The 8,655-nt window shown below is 36.7% G+C and overlaps 1 long non-coding RNA gene across 1 annotated transcript; it reads right to left on the reverse strand.

The window, feature by feature from the left end:
* Positions 1–293: 293 nt before the first annotated feature.
* Positions 294–1,132, reverse strand: LOC149616202 (uncharacterized). Its single transcript, XR_016376132.1, has 2 exons — positions 1,037–1,132; positions 294–962 (listed from the first exon to the last, which is right to left on the reverse strand). It is a non-coding gene; the product is annotated as an uncharacterized LOC149616202 (long non-coding RNA).
* Between the last annotated feature and the right edge of the window lie 7,523 nt (positions 1,133–8,655).

Here is an 8,655-nt window from a genome sequence, read left to right on the forward strand (position 1 = left end):
ACCAAAACTAAAAATAAACTTAAGATGAGTGAAAATCCTTCATAATCGGTTCCGTTTTTACCAATAAAAGGTTGTATATTTTTAAAATACGAATAATTTCACGTTGACACAAAATTACGTAGTTTTAAAGTCCTACACATTATCCAATGAACCCATTATGCAATTTTGTTTATTAATTTCTTATAATAACTAGTTTGCCCAGATTTAGCCCCCCAAATTTCAAACCCTAGCTATCTTACATGAAATAGCCCTCTCATAGTTTTTCATGTCAAATGACACAAATTCCATTTTAGGTTAAAAATTTAAAATAAAATTTATTAGATATACTTTTATAAAATTGTTAATTTTTACATAACAAGGGATTAATGACACACAATACATAAATGGATATAAAACATATTACATTATTTACATGACACACAAAAATAAATAACAGAGTTAGTTTGTGCCTTAATCATTCATGTCGTAAAAACTGGGCTGTTACGATTGACGGATTATGTTAGGACTTAACCTACCACATTCCGTGTCCCCCATGTCCACCGTGACCGTGAAAGATCTCGTGCCCACCGCCACCTCCTCCATGATGTACTGGCTCGTGAAAACCATGTAACATTTCGTGACCTCCCCCACCGTGTCCTCCCATGAAGCTAAAATCATGGTGCATGTGTTGCATGCTTTCAGCCATTCCACCATGTCCGTGACCCTGACCCCCGTATCCGTAAGCTTGACCACCATGACCGTGTCCATGTCCTCCCATTCCTTGACCGTGCCCGTGTCCATAACCTCCGTGTCCGTATCCATGACCCCCTCCGTGGTTGAAACCGTGTAGTTTTATAGGAACCTCTACGAAGGAATTGCCTCCGCCGTGACCTTTACCTCCACCACCGCCATGGCTTTTATGGATTACAATTTTGACGTCTTGCTGGACTTTTTTGTGACCACCTCCTCCCCCTCCGCCGCCACTAGAAATGAAAAAAAGACAAATGTTCAAAACCATTTCATGGGGGAATGGACTTTCAGATAATAGTTCACCAACATCTAAGCTTTTTCTACTATAGGGAATATTCACATTAAGCCTGTGCCTTATTTACAGTAGGTTTTCCTTTATAATGCTTAGAGGGGTGCGGTTGTTGTACTATTACCGTTTATCTCAACAAGTTTTGATCGAAAGGAGAAAAATGGTACAATCTAGAAGGGAAGTGTTACTTATCTAAAAGAGGGTCCCTTTACACTGCATGCGGGGATGGTGGCTATACTAACAATTATCGTTAATCTCAACAAGTTTTAATGGAAAGAAGAAACCTTGTAACTCCTCCAACAAGTGGGGAGAGAATTTGCAATCTCTACAAAGGGGTTTTTTCCTCAAAGGTTTTTCTCCTGGGACCATCTTGATCCAAGGCTTAAGCTCTAACCGCTACGCCACCCCGTTAATTACCAACTATAGTACTACTTGACCTAATACCAAAATAATGTGTCGATCATTTTACTTCAGCCATAAGAATTGAAACCTTTAACTGCAAATTTTAATGAAAAATCTGCACCATTTTAATTAGCTGCTAGTAATTCTAATTACTTTTAAAATAATGTACTTTGAGAGCACTAAGTATACTTACATATGTACTGGAACGTAATGTCCACCTTTACCACCTCCACCACCGCCTCCAAATCCTCCTCCTTGGGCGCGCAAAATAAGGCCTAAAGCAGCCAGTTTCTCCAAATGTCCGGCTTTAACGTTAGAAACATGTTGAGACATTATAATCACGAAACCAAACAGCAACACTGCTAAGCGAATCGACGAACGAATCATTTTGTGCAATATTTATTCCAGCTACACCGGTGTAAAATTTGTCACAACTAATCGAAAGGATTGGGATGTTTCAACTGATGGATAATCCCAATTCGAAACGGTTTATATATGATATTTAGAAAAAAATGTCAGAATTACCTTGTATCTAATTTTAAATATCATAACAACAATAAAGTGAAACTGATTTCCTGTTATTATACATACGTTTTGTTTACTTTTTGACGGAATGTCTAGATATGATTGCACGAATAGGGATAAAGCTAGCAGTAAAATAAATAGCTTAATTTTTTATGTAAATTCAAATTATATGTTGATATATGTGCACTGGAAATAGCACTTTGAACATTTTATATTATAGATCTAATTTAAAGACGATTGGGGAAACATTGAAATAAATCGGAAGATTCGGAATATTTAGTGCGATATACTCCACGTCAATTTCAAAGCTTTGATAAGAAAGAGTATTAGTGTATGTACGTACACATTTTTTAGATGCACATTGTCTAACGATTATAATTTTTCAATTGCTTTTTTATTAAAAACTGTAATTTTTACTTCATATAGAAAACCAACTTAAGAAATGAAGAATCGGATATAATATTGAAAAGTAATCCTTTTTTAATTGTTCTTTTCGGACAAAAATTGGACTTTCTCCAAATAAGACATGCATTTTCAAATTACCTACTTTTAGCCTATTTTGTATATTTACTACGATTGTCTTTTATGAAGTGACAACAACCAACACCTATCGTGGACTACAAAAGCTGTAAGTAAAAAATCTGACTGACTGACTTATTCATCAACGCCTTGCCCAAATCGCTTTACCTAGCAGCTAAAGTTTTTGCTTGTACCTTTCTTTTAAGTGATAGGTACCATGAATTATTTTCTCAAATCGCATCCATATTAGAAAATGGCGGCTATAAATTGCAAGCTATATTTTATAGTGTATAACAGATGTATGCTGTTTAGTTTAATTTTCCGCCATATTTTGAACTCGCAGACTCACAATGTAACCTGATAACCATTAAGGGAAAAGATTTGTACATTTTCTTCTCTTAGACCTGTATTTCCGGTTCAACTGGTATACAATAAACTGGTTATCAATGTATAACATAGGTGAAAGGTTTATGTTTGATAATCCGGCCATAGATCTTCACCAATCAGAAATCTTCCATATTTTATGTTTTGCATATTTTTTTAGAAAGCTCGTGCCTTCAGAAGTTCAGACACATTCATTGATTATCGCAACGATTTAAAAGTTGATTATTTTTCTATGGACAAATATTGGAATTATTTAATGTTCCATAAACATTCTTTGTACGGGTAAATGTGAAACAACCGTGAAACACCGCCAGATAATTCATAAAAAATGTAAAGTGGGTGCACATCTGCAGTGCATGTAGGTATTTAGGCCTAATCGGGAACTTTATAGATGTTACGCTAAGGAAGATCAAGCGAGGGAAGTGTGGTGTAATGTTATAACTATGATCGCCCAAAAATCTCCCGTCGTCGGCGCCGATGTGCTAGTGCGCAGTTTTCTGATGCATCGTACTGAAACAAAAGGAAAAATCTACCTCCGGCTTCTGAAGCATCGTATTTAGTCAAACGACGATTCTACCTCTGGCATCTGACGCATCATACTGAGGCAAACGAAATTCGACCTCTGGCGTCTGACTGTCTGAGGCATCGTACTGAGGCAAACGATGATTCTACCTCTGGCGTCTGACGCACCGTACTTAGTCAAACAAAAATTCTACCTCTGGCGAATACGTAGGGAAAGTACGCGTTACGCTCCAATCATGCGCAGTTAAAACTAAAGCCGAAAAAAGACACCTGCCCTTATACGTTTTACAGATGAAACTTCCCTCGCTTGATCTTCCCTGGTTTCAAGCAAGAATCATTGTATCGTAAAGATTCCTGTATATGTTCAAATGATGCGTGATATAACATTTTCGTGGGCGTCAGACAATGCAATTTTGAATTTCCTATTGTACACCTAAAATAAATCCATTTAAATCAATCGACAGTCTGCTATGGGCGTGAATCCATGCGAATAGATGTAATCTTAATAATTCATCGGATCCAAATATGGGTTTATGTTTATATTCCATTTAAGAACTATATCAAAGATTTCTCTATTCACTCACCGGTTCTTTTATTGAATTAATTATGCCTATTTTCCAGTCGAAAGGTTTCATTAAGTGGTTTATTTTTCATACGGGCCCTGAGTTGATAATTCGTGTTTAGATTTTCAAATAAATTTACGTCTCGGAAACGTATTGTAAGTAATATATAGGTTATCTTCGAAATTTTATAACCGCCAAAACAAGGCATCAACTATATATTACGTAGTAATAAATTTTGTTTCTAAAAATAAGTATTTTATTTTCTAGTTTCGCCAAATAAAGCAATTGCAATATTTTCTATCTTCCAATTTAAAGATAGCCGTGTTTAATTGCAAACTGCGTTTCATGGCTCTTTCGCTAAAAAAGAGAGGTTTCAATTTTAACATAATTTATGTTGTCGTTAGCCCACCTGTTTTTGTGCTGCTTTTCTTAGCTCAAAGAATGCCAACATATCGTATTATTTTATTTTCCACTGACAAGCTGGCAAGCATGTTTGATCTTTCTTGTAGCTATCTTACATAAAATAGCCCTTCCAAACTTTCTCATGTCAAATGACACAAATTTCATTTTAGGTTAAAAATTTAAAATAAAATTTATTAGATATACTTGTATAAAATTGTTAATTTTTACATAACAAGAGATCACCAATACCACACAATACACAAATGGATATTAAACATATTACATTATTTACATGACACACAAAAATAAATAACTGAGAGCTAGTTTGAGCATTAATTGTTCTTGTCGTAAAAACGGTGTTGCAACGATTCACGACATACGATATTACTTAACCTACCAAAATCCGTGTCCACCGTGTCCACCATGACCACCTTCGTGTTCGAAACTGATATGTCCACCGTGACCGTGATGCATCTCATGACCACCGTGACCAGGAAAGATCTCGTGGCCACCGCCACCTCCTCCATGATGCACAGGCTCGTGAAAACCATGTAACATTTCGTGACCTCCCCCACCGTGTCCTCCCATGAAGCTAAAATCATGGTGCATGTGTTGCAGGCTTTCAGCCATTCCACCATGTCCGTGACCATGACCCCCGTATCCGAAAGCTTGACCACCATGACCGTGTCCATGTCCTCCCATTCCTTCACCGTGCCCAAATCCTTGACCTCCGTGTCCGTATCCGTGACCCCCTCCGTGGTTGTAACCGTGTAGTTTTATAGGAACATGTACGAAGGAATTGCCTCCGCTGTGACCTTTGCCCCCACCACCATGACTTTTATGGATTACAATTTTGACGTCTTGTTGGACTTTTTTGTGACCACCTCCGCCTCCTCCGCCGCCACTAGAAATGAAAAAAAAAATGTTCAAAACCGTTTCTTGAGGAAATGGGACTTACACATGGTATTTCATTTCAGATAATTATTTATAGATAGAGATATGAGGTTTTACCAACATCTAAACCTTTTCTACTAAGAGATATTCACTCTAAGCCTGTGACTTCTGTACAGTGGGTCCCTTTACAATGCAAATTGGGATGGTGGCTATATTAATTGTCATCGTTAACCTCAACAAGTTTTGATGGAAAAGAGAAACCTGGTAACACCTCAGACGAAAAATCCCTTAACAAGTAGGGAGAGAACCAGCAATCTCTATGCAGAAGGGTTTCTTCCCACGTTTTTCAAACGGACCATCTTGCCGCAAGGCTAAAGCTTAACCGCTATGCCAACCCATTAATTTCCGGCTATAGTGCTACTAAACGTTCCGGTCAAACCACATGGCTGTATAAAATATTCGATAAGTACTTACACATGTACCGGCACAAAATGTCCTCCATGTCCGTGACCACCACCACCTCCTAAGCCTCCTCCTTGCGCCCTCAACACCAACGCCAAGGCCGCAAGTTTCTCCATATGTCCAGCTTCAACACTAGGCATGTAGCTCACCACAGCTAGTACCGAAACAACAATCGCTAATCCAACGTGAAGTTTCATTCTTGTTTTATCAAATTCTCACTAATCCAGATCAATCACGATAGTAGTGATGTTTCTATACAAGAGCTTGATTCGTTATGATCCTTCAAATCCGGTGTATTGCTTTATATAGGACACCTATAATAAATTCTTGGAAAAACAAAGGAATTGCTCTGCTAAATTTAGAAAGGGAAAGGATTTGGATACTAAATATCTAAAAAATTTAATGTAATCCCGAGAATTTAGGCTTTTCCACTGAATACTTTTGGGAACGTAAGCAGTTGGGCGGGCAGCAGGAAAAGTGTATCCATTTCTTGTGGGAGGAGATATACATTAGAATTTTAAATTGTTTTTTATTAAAGGGAAAGTCTTATTTATACGATTCCGTTCGGACCCAATTTTACTTTTAATTGTCGACTGAATCCGAGTAGGCAAAATTTAGTTTCCATCTTCGAGTACTCAGGATTAAGCAACTGTAAACAAACGGCTTATATTATGAAGAAACCCTAATAATTGTCTTAATTATTGTCCTATTCTTAATGAGACTTCACCTTTAAAATAAAGAGTTAAATTGTCAATGCGTCAGGAAAGACGATTTCTTGAGTTTTTCCTATTTTTTTATGGGTTTCTTTTACTTTGGCCGAGATTCGCTCCGACGGTCACGAGACAGTGTGAAATACATTTTTTTCAACATGGTGATATTTACGTGGTCGCCAAAAAAGGGCCCTATTTTAGAATTTCCCTTCAAAGGGACCAGTGGTTGAGAATACTCATTTTAGAAAATAGATATGTAGGTATACACGAGCGTTGGATTCAGAATTTCTTATGAACAGGAAAGTAGATTGACTTTATCTTGACAGCAATGGTAACTCAAATAATGTAAAAAAATGTAAACGTAAAAAGTATAAATCAACACGCGCGGGAATTATTAAGTGGAGAGGAAGAAGTGTTTCAAAGAGTTAATTCAAGTGTATCGGTTTCGTTTCTTGTTATAAGGATACGGCTAACTCAGTGAGTAATTGTGTTTATCTAATATAGGAAGGTACATATACTTTTCTTTGTTATAAATTTAGCGAATGGTAATGTAATTTTAATTTAACTTGAGTAATTGATCATGATTGTGATTATTGAAAAATATTTTTTTTCATATGGCTTTTACATCATGAAGCGTAAGAATATGTTTAAAATGTTAAATATTTGATTGTCTTTTAGACGTGTGATATGATGATATTGAACAATCAATGTGAGAAAATTGATAGCGCATAAGTAAGTTTGTGGAATCACAAAGTTGATTGAGAAGAAGTATAAATATTAAATTACATATTTTCTTGGTGCAAAGGAGTGTTTGGTCAATTTATATCGTTCATTTGCAACACCAGCTACAAATTAGAACCCATAGCGCCCATGCATCACCAATGAACAGTATACCAAGAGGTAATACGATATGTCATGCATGATGCAAGACATTGTGATTCAAAAGTGTAATTAATACTTTGCCAAAACACTTTAATAGTTTAATTGTTGTTTAGACTTGGATTGAAGTAGGAAAATGCGTTCATTTTAAAAATGTAAAGTTTAGTTAAAACAGGAATAGTAATAAAGTGTGTGTTCTTCCATTGTTAGACTAGTTTGAAGTTAATAGTTCTTTTATTCGAATCAAGTTAACATCGTTATTTAAAGGTATTGTTTATAATGTCCACTCTCGTACTTATACACTTTGAACTACTTTACATTATAACCTTAGGCACACTGCTTTCTTCCTTCAAAAGTAGAACTCGGCATTACTTATCAATTACGCACGTCATTTTACCTTTATCCGTACTTGAAAATTATCCACAGAACTTGCATGTTAAATCGTATTATATCTACAACTTTGTTTATATATAATCGCCCATCCACCAATTTGTGGAAAATGGATGAAAAATGCCGAGCTCTATTTGAAACAGTACACATCTGCTAGATAAAGACTCATTAACGTTCTTAGATTGGAGGCTATTGAAATAGTCTGAACAAGATTGGAGGCTATTGAAATTGTCTGAACAAGATTGGAGGCTATTGAAATTGTCTGAACAAGATTGGAGGCTATTGAAATAGACCCAACCAACAAATCTTTTGAATTTTTATAACGGCTCAGATCTCGAGCTCGGGTTTTGAGGTGCGAAAGGGATAACCTGATTGGCTTGATTTTGCCATGCGCAGAACCCGTTTTACCCCAAGAGTCAGACTCTAAACCAATCAGAAAAATTAGATATTTATTTTCGTCGCTCAACGACAGACGGTACTACAGTCAACTTTGTTAGTCACGTGATCCTATCCCTTAGATGGAGACGAGACCAAGCCAACTTGTTCATTTGTTGATTGGGTCTATTGTCTGAACAAGATTGGCAGGCTGATATGTATTTCTCCACATGTGTGCCAATTTTCCTGTTTAAGGGGAATATGTTTGGGGGTCTGTACCTCCGAGACCAAATGTTTTAGACCCCATGTTCATTGACACTTTCACTGAGTCTGACCCAAATCTTAATTCATCCTTGAGCTCCATCATTGCAATGCAAAAGTTGGTACGCAGTTTATGCGCTTCATTTCAACACCAGCTACAAATCAGAACGCAAAGTGCCACGAGATCTCCAACGAACAGTACACCAAGAGGCAAGACGATACTTCTAAATGACATAGTAAGTTTCGGAAACTGATTGTTCTTTCGTGATTCTTTCATACAGTAAAATGCTCTTTCGAATCTATCCTCATATTCATGGTAAAAAAGACCCGCGTCAACGTATCTTGAAAC

Source organism: Phalangium opilio, unplaced genomic scaffold (genome assembly GCF_054372755.1).
Source record: "Phalangium opilio isolate 3A_F unplaced genomic scaffold, DU_Popi_V2 ptg000217l_1, whole genome shotgun sequence".
NCBI lineage: Eukaryota > Metazoa > Arthropoda > Arachnida > Opiliones > Phalangiidae > Phalangium > Phalangium opilio.